General features: G+C 42.3%; 1 protein-coding gene across 1 annotated transcript in view; it reads left to right on the forward strand.

The window, feature by feature from the left end:
• The window catches only part of LOC112227875 (amyloid beta (A4) precursor protein-binding, family B, member 1 interacting protein), a 56,989-nt gene that overhangs the window by 12,744 nt on the left and 31,565 nt on the right, over window positions 1-12,680 (forward strand). The gene's annotated exons all lie outside the window — the stretch shown is intronic.

Here is a 12,680-nt window from a genome sequence, read left to right on the forward strand (position 1 = left end):
TGAGGGACCTACTGGGTACATAACTTAAAAGCATGTCTGACATGTATTGGGGAGCACAATCATGGATTGATTTAAAAACAAACAGAAGCATCTTTTAATGAATTCTAAAACTCAGGCAGCCAGTGCAGAGACATTAAAACCGGTGTAATATGTGCTCTCCTTTTGGTCTTGGTCAGTACCCGTGCTGCAGTATTCTGTATGTTTTGCAGTTGACTACTGGCTTTCTTGGGTAGACCAGATAGGAGAGCATTACAGTAGTCAAGCCTGCTTGTAATAAAAGCATGGATGAGTCTCTCTGGATCAGCCTAAGAGAGAATTAGTGGTGACTCGAGGAAACCTGGAGATCCTCAAGGAACCCATGGAGGTCCTCAAGGAACCATTGCAAGTCAATGGTTCATATTTGCACCTTTGGTTAGTTGAGGGGTTTTTGAGGGACCTTTTAATGGTTCAATGTAGCAATGGGTTCTTGGAGGAACCCTGGAGTTTAGGTGTGGCTTAGTAAGGGCGTGGCTTTAAGATATATATTTTTTGGGCAACCTGTTAGAGTCAAAATCATTGCTGTTCATCTGTTCAGTTGTATTGTTTTATTAATGAGATGTTGTGCTCTTCAAATGGACTTCGATTTTTTTTTTGTCTTGTTCAGTTAAAAGAATGAATCTTATGACTAATTTTGTTAATTTGAGTCAGTAATCCTTAGAACACACAGGACCCCCTAACGGCCAACGATGGACTGAAATCTTGAAAGAGTCATGATTCTATGAGTTTCTCGTTCACATGTTGTTCACCAGCTTTTTGGAGCTGTCATTTGTGACTGGGGCTTGTAGACATGTGCTTTAAACAATGTATATTTGTTGATTGCTAGGCATATAAATATGATTATTTCTTGATGCATTTGAAACCTATCAAAATGGTATTTGTCACATGCGCCGAATACAACAGGTGTAGACATTATAGTGAAACGCTTACTTATAAGCCCTTAAGAAAAACATGTTAAGTAAAAAATAGATAAGTAAAAAATGCAAAATAAAAGTAACAAATCATTTAACAGCAGCAGTAAAATAACAATTGTGAGGATATAAACCAGGGGTACTGGTACAGAGTCAATGAGCGGGGCACCGGTTCGTCAAGGTAATTGAGGTAATATGTACAGCTGAAGTCGGAAGTTTACATACACCTTAGAAAAATACTTTTGAACTCAGTTTTTTCACAATTCCTGACATTTAATCCTAGTAAAAATTCCCTGTCTTCGGTCAATTAGGATCACCACTTTATTTTTAAGAATGTGAAATTTTAATAATAGTAGAGAGAATGATTTATTTCACCTTTTTTTCCCATCACATTCTCAATGGGTCAGCAGTTTACATACACTCAATTAGTATTTGGTAGCATTGCCTTTAAATTGTTTATGTTGGGTCAAACATTTCCAATAGCCTTCCACAAGCTTCCCACAATAAGTTGGGTGAGTTTTGGCCCATTCATCCTGATAGAGCTGGTGTAACTGAGTCAAGTTTGTAGGCCTCCTTGCTTGCACACGCTTTTTCAGTTCTGCCCACAATTTTTCTATTGAATTGAGGTCAGGGCTTTGTGATGGCCACTCCAATACCTTGACCTTGTTGTCCTTAAGCCATTTTGCTACAACTTTGGAAGTATGCTTGGGGTCATTGTCCATTTGGAAGACCCATTTGCGACCAAGCTTTAACCTCCTGACTGATGTCTTGAGATGTTGCTTCAATATATCCACATAATTTTCCTACCTCATGATGCCATCTATTTTCTGAAGTGCACCAGTCCCTCCTGCAGCAAAGCACCCACTCAACATGATGCTGCCCCCCCCTGCTTCACGGTTGGGATGGTGTTCTTCGGCTTGCAAGCCTCCCCCTTTTCCTCCAAACATAACGATGGTCATTATGGCCAAACAGTTCTATTTTTGTATCATCAGACCAGAGGACATTTCTCCAAAAAGTACGATCTTTGTCCCCATGTGCAGTTGCAAACCGTAGTCTGGCTTTTTAATTGCGGTCTTGGAGCAGTGGCTTCTTCCTTGCTGAGCATCCTTTCAGGTTATGTCAATATAGGACTCGTTTTACTGTGGATATACACTACTCAAAAAAATAAAGGGAACACTAAAATAACACATCCTAGATCTGAATTAATGAAATATCCTTATTAAATACTTTTTTCTTTACATAGTTGAATGTGCACAAAATTATCAATGGAAATCAAATTTATCAACCCATGGAGGTCTGGATTTGGAGTCACACTTAAAATTAAAGTGGAAAACCACACTACAGGCTGATCCAACTTTGATGTAATGTCCTTAAAACAAGTCAAAATGAGGCTCAGTAGTGTGTGTGGCCTCCACTTGCCTGTATGACCTCCCTACAACGCCTGGGCATGCTCCTGATGAGGTGGTGGATGGTCTCCTGAGGGATCTCTTCCCAGACCTGGACTAAAGCATCTGCCAACTCCTGGACAGTCTGTGGTGCAACGTGGCGTTGGTGGATGGAGCGAGACATGATGTCCCAGATGTGCTCAATTGGATTCAGGTCTGAGGAACGGGCTGGCCAGTCCATAGCATCAATGCCTTCCTCTCGCAGGAACTGCTGACACACTCCAGTCACATGAGGTCTAGCATTGTCTTGCATTAGGAGGAACCCAGGGCCAACCGCACCAGCATATGGTCTCACAAGGGGTCTGAGGATCTCATCTTGGTACCTAATGGCAGTCAGGCTACCTCTGGCAAGCACATGGAGGGCTGTGCGGCCCCCCAAAGAAATGCCACCCCACACCATGACTGACCCACCGCCAAACCGGTCATGCTGGAGGATGTTGCAGGCAGCAGAACGTTCTCCACGGCGTCTCCAGACTCTGTCACGTCTGTCACATGTGCTCAGTGTGAACCTGCTTTTATCGGTGAAGAGCACAGGGCGCCAGTGGCTAATTTGCCAATCTTGGTGTTCTCTGGCAAATGCCAAACGTCCTGCACGGTGTTGGGCTGTAAGTACAACCCCCACCTGTGGACGTCCGGCCCTCATACCACCCTCATGGAGTCTGTTTTTGACCGTTTGAGCAGATGGGAGGTCATTTTGCAGGGCTCTGCCAGTGCTCCTCCTGCTACTCCTTGCACAAAGGCGGAGGTAGCGGTTCTGCTGCTGGGTTGTTGCCCTCCTACAGCCTCCTCCACGTCTCCTGATGTATTGGCCTGTCTCCTGGTAGCGCCTCCATGCTCTGGACATTACGCTGACAGACACAGCAAACCTTCTTGCCACAGGTCGCATTGATGTGCCATCCTGGATGAGTTGCACTACCTGAGCCACTTGTGTGGGTTGTAGACTCCGTCTCATGCTACCACTAGAGTGAAAGCACCGCCAGCATTCAAAAGTGACCAAAACATCAGCCAGGAAACATAGGAACTGAGAAGTGGTCTGTGGTCACCACCTGCAGAACCACTCCTTTATTGGGGGTGTCTTGCTAATTGCCTATAATTTCCACCTGTTGTCTATTCCATTTGCACAACAGCATGTGAAATTTATTGTCAATCAGTGTTGCTTCCTAAGTGGACAGTTTGATTTCACAGAAGTGTGATTGACTTGGAGTTACATTGTGTTGTTTAAGTGTTCCCTTTATTTTTTTGAGCAGTGTACATACTTTTGTACCTTTTTCCTCCAGCATCTTCACAAGGTCCTTTGCTGTTGTTCTGGGATTGATTTGCACTTTTCACCCCAAAGTACGTTCATCTCTAGGAGACTGAACGCTTCTCCTTCCTGAGCGGTGTGATGGTCACGTGGTCCCATGGTGTTTACACTTGCATACTATTGTTTGCACAGATGAACGTTTGGAAATTGCTCCCAAGGATGAACCAGACTTGTGGTGGTCTACAATTTATTTTCTGAGGTCTTGGCTCATTTCTTTTGATTTTGAAGGTAGGCCTTGAAATACATCCACAGGTACACCTCCAATTGACTCAAATGATGTCAATTAGCCAGGCAGAAGCTTCTAAAGCCATGACATCAGCTGTTGAAAGGCGCAGACAACTTAATGTATGTAAACTTCTGACCCACTGGAATTGTGATACAGTAAGTTGTAAGTGAAATAATCTGTCTGTAAACAATTGTTTGAAAAATTACTTGTGTCATGCACAAAGTAGATGTCCTAACCGACTTGCAAAAACTATAGTTTGTTCACAAGAAATTTGTGGAGTGGTTGAAAAACAAGTTTTAATGGCTCCAACCTAAGTGTATGTAAACTTCCAACTTCAGCTGTATATATTGTTTTTTCTCACAATGTAGTGCAGATATTTTGCCTGCATTAGTTCTTCGTTTGTTGATGAGTATTTTGACAGTTTTGGTGAAAACTGTTAATATTAAACTTCTGTACACGTGACCATGCATTGATAATAAACAGAGAGGGCACTATGCATAAATATTGAAGGAACTTTTTAATTTGCAGTATACATACTTAAGATGATGAACAGGAATGACATTTACGCTAACGGCTGACCAGAAATAACCATCTAAAAGCCACGCCTACAATCTGATAGGCTGCCACCCGTACAATATATTATTAAAAACTTTCACAATTGAACCCCTCCCATCACAAATAGGTTCTGGATTTAACCTTTACACAGGGGTTCTTCGAAGATCCTGTTCAGAGGGGTTCCTCAAGGAACCTTTTCAACTGGAAAGGTTCCGCCAGTGTGTCCAAACCATTACTTCTAAGAACATGAAGAGGTTCTAAATGGAACTTGTAAGGTTCTATAAAGAACCATTAAAAAATATTTTCTATAGCACCAAAAAAAAGGGTTCCGCTATGGTTACATCCATTTTTGGGGCTATATAAAACCCTTTTTTATGGTTCTTTAAGGAGAATGGTTCTATAAAGAACCTTTCTCAAATCTCAAAGGTTCTTTGTAGAACCATACAGGGTGTTTTTTTTCTGGTTTAATAGTCATATTATGTTGTTCAAATTTCATTGATTTTATTATTTTGTTTATCAACAAGTTGAATCATGTGTGCTAGCTAGCTTTGGAACGACTGTGTGGTCCATGAGGAAATACTAAAGAACTACTGACTTAATTAATCATCCTCATGAGAGTAGATAAAATGGAATTGACACTCTCACTCACAGTTGCACAAAAAGAGCTGTGAAAAAAACACGCCCCAAAATAGCCGCCCCTACATTTAAATGATCACTAAAGGAGGAAAGAACACATGTTTTAACTGCAAAGAACCATTGAAGGGCTCAAAGAGTTTTTTGGGTCAGTATGGTTCCACATTGAACCAAAGAACCTTTGAGGAACCATCATTTTTGATTATCCTTTGATGTCACTTTTTAAAATTAATTTTACCCCATTTTCATGGTATCCAATTGTTAGTAATTACGATCTTGTCTCATCGCTACAACTCCCGTACGGGTTCGGGAGAGACGAAGGTCATGTGTCCCCCGAAACACAACCCGCACTGCTTCTTAACACAGCACTCATCCAACCCGGAAGCCAGCCGCACCAATGTATTGGAGGAAACACCGTGCACCTGGCGACCATGCACTGCAGCCGGCCCACCACAGGAGTCACTGGTGTGCCATGAGACAAGACTTACCGGCCAAACCCTCCCTAACGACGCTAGGCCAATTTTGCATCGCACCATGGACCTCCCGGTCACAGCCAGCTGCGACAGAGTCTCTGGTGGCACAGCAAGTGCTGTGATGCAGTGCCCAAGACCACTGCGCCACCCGGGAGGCCCTTGAAGTCACTTTTTATGGCGTGTCCTTTGCGGTGTAACGTATATTTCCAATGCCAACGTGCCAATAAAATATTATTGTCAACATTGATTTTGTTAAAAAATAATGTACTAGCTATTATGCAAATACATAACGAAGAGGAAATTAAATGTCTGAGCCTTTACCAACATCAATTTATAGCCAAGGCTACTAACTCTTATTGCACAGTTCCATAGAAGCTGAAAGTATTTCTAGAACAGCTTACCCTTTATTGACTGGCATGTCTCATTTGCCCTGAATGAACTCTCTGATGACCTTGTCGTCAACAGTGTTGTCCGAGGTGTCAGTAGGTTTTTGCTCTGGACATCTTTATTGTTGAGACAGCTGTTGCCCTTCCAATGTCTGTCACGTCAAACTCACCATGTCTAGGGTGGTGACTAGGGTAGTCAGGAAATGTCTATCTTTTGTTGAGGAGACCTTAGGTGAAAGTCAGGAATGTGAAACATTAATATTGGACTTTCTCCCAATCTCATTAGTTAATTAGACTAGACTACAACTCTTGGGACTGGCTTGCATAGCATGTCAAATCAAATCAAATTTTATTTGTCACATACACATGGTTAGCAGATGTTAATGCGAGTGTAGCGAAATGCTTTAACGTAGTCATTAATATCTGAGTGAATATTTGAGACATTTTGTAGTACTGCCTATCAATAATTTTTTACATAACTAGGCAAGTCAGTTAAGAACAAATTCTTATTTACAACAAAGGCCAAACCCAGACGACGCTGGGCCAATTGTGTGCCACCCCAATCACATTGATACAGCCTGGATTTGAACCAGTGATGCCTGTTGTACTGAGATGCAGTGCCTTAGACCACTGCACCACTCAGGAGCACCCCATTAAAGACATACAGTACACACAGCTATAAATATATATTATTTAAGTGTTGTTTGCTCTTTTGATTGCTAATGAAATCTTGTTAGAATAGCTATTTTCCACATAAACTCAGCAAAAACAGAAACGTCCCTTTTTCAGGACCCTGTCTTTCAAAGATAATTAGTAAAAGTACAAATAACTTCACAGATCTTCATTGTAAAGGGTTTAAACACGGTCTCCCATGCTTGTTCAATGAAACAAACAATTAATGAACATGCACCTGTGGAATGGTCGACACTAACAGCTTACAGACGGTAGGCAATTAAGGTCACAGTTATGAAAACTTAGGACACTAAAGAGGTCTTTCTACTGACTCTGAAAAACACCAAAAGAAAGATGCCCAGGGTCCCTGCTCATCTGTGTGAACGTGCCTTAGGCATGCTGCAAGGAGGCATGAGGACTGTAGATGTGGCCAGGGCATTAAATTGTATTGTCCATACTGTGAGACGCCTAAGACAGAGCTACAGGGAGACAGAACGGACAGTTGATCATCCTCGCAGTGGCAGACCACGTGTAACAACACCTGCACAGGATCGGTACTTCCGAACATCATACCTGCAGGACAGGTACACGCTGGCAACAACAACTGCCTGAGTTGCACCGGAAACACACAATCCCTCCATCAGTGCTCAGACTGTCCGCAATAGGCTGAGAGAGGCTGGACTGAGGGCTTGTAGGCCTGTTGTAAGGCAGGTCCTCACCAGACATCACTGGCAACAATGTCTCCTATGGGCACAAATCCACCGTCGCTGTACCAGACAGGCAAAATCTGCTCTTCACTGACGAGTTGCGGTTTTGTCTCACCAGGGGTGATCAAATCAAATCAAATCAAATGTATTTATATAGCCCTTCGTACATCAGCTGATATCTCAAAGTGCTGTACAGAAACCCAGCCTAAAACCCCAAACAGCAAACAATGCAGGTGTAGAAGCACAGTGGCTAGGAAAAACTCCCTAGAAAGGCCAAAACCTAGGAAGAAACCTAGAGAGGAACCAGGCTATGTGGGGTGGCCAGTCCTCTTCTGGCTGTGCCGGGTGGAGATTATAACAGAACATGGCCAAGATGTTCAAATGTTCATAAATGACCAGCATGGTCGAATAATAATAAGGCAGAACAGTTGAAACTGGAGCAGCAGCACGGCCAGGTGGACTGGGGACAGCAAGGAGTCATCATGTCAGGTAATCCTGGGGCATGGTCCTAGGGCTCAGGTCCTCCGAGAGAGAGAGAAAGAAAGAGAGAAAGAAAGAATTAGAGAGAGCACATGTGGGGTGGCCAGTCCTCTTCTGGCTGTGCCGGGTGGAGATTATAACAGAACATGGCCAAGATGTTCAAATGTTCATAAATGACCAGCATGGTCGAATAATAATAAGGCAGAACAGTTGAAACTGGAGCAGCAGCACGGCCAGGTGGACTGGGGACAGCAAGGAGTCATCATGTCAGGTAGTCCTGGGGCATGGTCCTAGGGCTCAGGTCCTCCGAGAGAGAGAAAGAAAGAGAGAATTAGAGAAAGCACACTTAAATTCACACAGGACACCGAATAGGACAGGAGAAGTACTCCAGATATAACAAACTGACCCTAGCCCCCGACACATAAACTACTGCAGCATAAATACTGGAGGCTGAGACAGGAGGGGTCAGGAGACACTGTGGCCCCATCCGAGGACACCCCCGGACAGGGCCAAACAGGAAGGATATAACCCCACCCACTTTGATGATGGTTGGATTTGCGTTCATCGTCGAAGGAATGAGCGTTACACCGAGGCCTGTATTCTGGAGCAGGATCGATTTGGAGGTGGTGGGTCCATCATGGTCTGGGGCGGTGTGTCACAGCAACATTGGACTGAGCTTGTTGTCATTGCAGGCATTATCAATGCTGTGTGTTACAGGGAAGACATCCTCCTCCCTCATGTGGTACCCTTCCTGCAGGCTCATCCTGACATGACCCTCCAGCATGACAATGCCACCTGCCATACTGCTGGTTCTGTGCGTGGTTTCCAGCAATACAGGAATGTCAGTGTTCTGCCATGGCCAGCGAAGAGCCCGGACCTCTATCCCATTGAGTACGTCTGGGACCTGTTGGATCAGAGGGTAAGGGCAAGGGCCATTCCCCCCCAAAATGTCCCGGAACTTGCAGGTTTCTTTGTGGAAGAGTGGGGTGACACCTCACAGCAAGAGGTGTGTGGGGCGGCAGGGTAGCCTAGTGGTTAGAGCGTTGCACTCGTACCCAGAAGGTTGCAAGTTCAAATCCCCAAGCTGATATGATACAGATCTGTCGTTCTGCCCCTGAACAAGCAGTTAACCCACAGTTTCTAGGCTGTCATTGAAAATTTGATATTTTACCTGACTTGCCTAGGTAAATAAATAAAGAACTGGCAACTCTGGTGCAGTCCATGTAGAGGAGCTGCACTGCTGTACTTAATGCAGCTGGTACGGACTGTTACACCAGATACAGACTGTTACTTTTGATTTTTACCCCCCCTTTGTTCAGGGACACATTATTCCATTTCTGTTATTCACATGTCTGTGGAACTTGTTCAGTTTATGTCTCAGTTGTTGAATCTTATGTTCATACAAATATTTACACATGTTAAGTTTGCTGAAAATAAAAGCAGTTGACAGTGAGAGGACGTTTCTTTTTTTGCTGAGTTGAGTTATTTTGCCACAACACGATGAAAGGAAAAAATATTCAGTCAATAGAGCAAAGTGATCAAAACCCTCAATGTTTCTGCCCTGACACTTTTAAACTTCTGCTCCTGCTGCTCCCCAATAAATGTACTCCTGTAAACATTTTAAGTGTTCAGACTTATCAGTCTTTAGAAAGGTTCAAGGTTGGTGGCATTGCCTACCCTCACACCACCCACCAAGTTCAGTAGCAATTAATATGAGACCAAAGGAAAGCTAACGTTACCTCGCAGTAGAGGGCGCTACTGCACACCAGGAAAACATATTTGTGTATGCATAACTTAATAAAACACTGACCTGGGTCTTTGTGTTGAATTACATTTTAACAGACACTTTATTGTATTTCAATGAATGTTTTAGGGTTTTCAAACTGCTTTTACGATTATCACACAGCACTTAGGTTTGGAAGGGCATTACTTGGAAAGCCAATGTGAGGTGTGGACTAGCACATAGCTTAAGAGAAATAACACGCTGGAGACATAATAATAATGGTTTTAAAGTATGCCATCTTACCTTGCCTTTCATGTACGCCACAACCCTCACACCTTACCATCTGGCCTTTTGCAGTTATTTGAAACCTGGTATGGATTTTCACAACCGCTTTCCTGTACTGAAGGCAAGACTGATCTTTGTCAAAGAGAGCTTTGTCAAAGTCCATTTTTCTATTCAAACTGCCATTTCACTGTATCAAATCCTGCCTCCATTAAATGTGTGTTTAAGTTTGCTGTTGAAGCTGCACAGGCAATGGTCAGAAGTTAAGTTGTTGTTTCATGTTCCTACATCTCAGAAGCGTTATCTCAAATGTCTTCCTATTAGTCAGCTATAGATAAACAGAGTCAATGGTGCGGAAAGCCTGCTATTGTCAAGTGCTTTTAAATAGATCCTTAAAGCAATAGGTGAAACAACGCCAGCCGCCCCAGGGGCATTTATTCTTGAATTTGTTCCAAGGAAATGAGTATTCAACATATGTAAAAAATATATATACCTAAGAGGCATGCTTAGATATACAGAAAAACATATTTTTTACATGAAATTAAGCATAATGATTATGGCTGTAGATTGCAGGAAATATCCATTTCAGGTGTTTGAAAAAGTCGACATTATCTAGCTTCTGGACCCCCCAGCTATCCTCACATACTTTGTGCCCCCTCAGATTTTTGGGGTGCATGACACCACTTTGTGCATTGGAGGAAAAAACAGTGTAAAAAGTATTTTGTTTGTTTTGATAGTGTAAACGGATGTGGCAGTTTCACAGCTATGGATTCCAGCATTAAAACACATGGTATGGGGATGCTATAGCAGGAACATAGCTCCCTCATCGTAGGGTTTATGGATGGAGCTGAAATCTGATGAATAGCTGACATCAACCATATACCGGCGAGGGTGACAACACAGTTTTTATTTACCCTCTCCGCTGACCACCTCCACCCAGTCAATGAAAGGTGAACGGACAGCAAAGGAAAGGGACAATAAACATTGCTTCTTAACTCAACAATGGTGATCTTTCATTCAGTGAATTTATTTGGATAGGGCTCAGGAATAAGTAACATAAGAGGTCGATTAGGGCCCCATGCCGCTAGGGGGGTCCCAACCACACAAAAAAAACACACAAAAAACCCCAACTTTCTTTAGGGACTTTAGTAAACTTACTGGAAGTCGGTAGTGTGGTTGTGCATCAACAATTTTTCTGTTGTTATGTCAGTCACACCGTCAATCAATTAGCCATGTCAGCAAAATGGGTAGAATTGCAGGAAATCTTGCTTTGGGCTCCCAAAAGACTAGAGCTGGCCCTGATAGAGCTCTCCAAAATATGACTGTTAGCCTTTACGCTATCATATAGAGTTAATAGGGGCAGCAAAGGCAGCCTATGGCTACCATCTGTTTTTCAACCCCTGGGATAGGAAATAAGAGTGGGTGGAGCACATGCTTTCCCCAAGTGTTTATTTAATACATCACATCTGATGAAAGGCTCTAGACTCATTCAGAGCTATTTTGTTTCCCCCCATGGAGTTCAACCACACAACATGTTGACAGCCTCTCGCCACAGAGAGAGAGGGTGGTCTGTGTTTCCCATTGGAGCCAAAGGCCCCCAAGAGAAAATAGGTTCAAATATTACAGCTCCAGTGCTAATAATGGCTGAATAATGGACAGAAAATATGGGAAGCTGGCTGCTATTTTTCCACTTTTAGTGAAGTTCTTTCCACTGTTGGTTGCCAAGGTGGGGATGGGGGTCAGTTCCCTTTTAGTTAGGCTCATTAAGGGAAATACCCTAAATCCAGTTCACGTTGAAAATGGACTAAGATTCCCTGTGAGGTTTTTCATAATTTTATAGCATTTTAACGTGACTGGCCAAAAATGAATCCTAACCGTCTTGCTTTTAACTACAGTTACTCAAAGGAAGTCTCACTCTTTTATGATCACTGATAATATCTGGCACATAAGTCATGATGGGTCAAGATTTTATTTTGTAACTAATGTGTTCTGTCTTCTTGGCCAGGCTTACTGGACAAAGATATTTCAAATCTTAATATAACCTTCATCAATTATATATTTGGATAAATATAAATGTCTGCGTGTCTGCTTTACTAGATAATGGCCCTGAGTATATTCATAGCTTTACAGTCCCAGCCCCTGACTTTACCCTGCACAAATCTGAACTCACACCACAATACACACTATATATATATATATATATACACCAATATTCAAACAGCTTACGAAAACAAAAATAGTTATTGGTATATTAGTATTTTTAGTCATCTTTCAGAGTTCTGAGTTTTTGTGCTCCCTTTCAGTAACATCTTTTTCTTTCGCATTTTTATTTTCATTAACGTTTTTAGAATAAACCTGTCCAATGACAATCTCACTTTTAAAAGTGAATAGTCTGTTAACTCGTGGCCAAATAATGTTGACTCATCTTATACTTGTATTTGTGGCTAAAGCATCCATTGGATAAAAATAAAACACTTAAAAAAAACTCAAACTGATATCTCAAACAGAGATCTATTTCTGTTTTGGGATCGGTGTCCCTGCCACGGGACGGTTGAGCTAACATAGACTAATGCGATTAGCAACAAGAAAATTTCCCAGGACATAGACATATCTGATATTGTCAGAAAGCTTAAATTATTGTTAATCTAACTGCACTGTCCAATTTACAGTAGCTATTACAGTGAAATAATACCATGCTATACCGTGCACAATTTTGAACATGAAAAGTTATTAATAAACAAATTAGGCACATTTGGGCAGTCTTGATACCAAATTTTGAACAGAAATACAATGGTTTATTGGATCAATCTAAAACTTTGCACATACACTGCTGCCATTTAGTGGCCAA

This window comes from Oncorhynchus tshawytscha, linkage group LG29 (assembly GCF_018296145.1).
Source record: "Oncorhynchus tshawytscha isolate Ot180627B linkage group LG29, Otsh_v2.0, whole genome shotgun sequence".
NCBI classification, from domain to species: domain Eukaryota; kingdom Metazoa; phylum Chordata; class Actinopteri; order Salmoniformes; family Salmonidae; genus Oncorhynchus; species Oncorhynchus tshawytscha.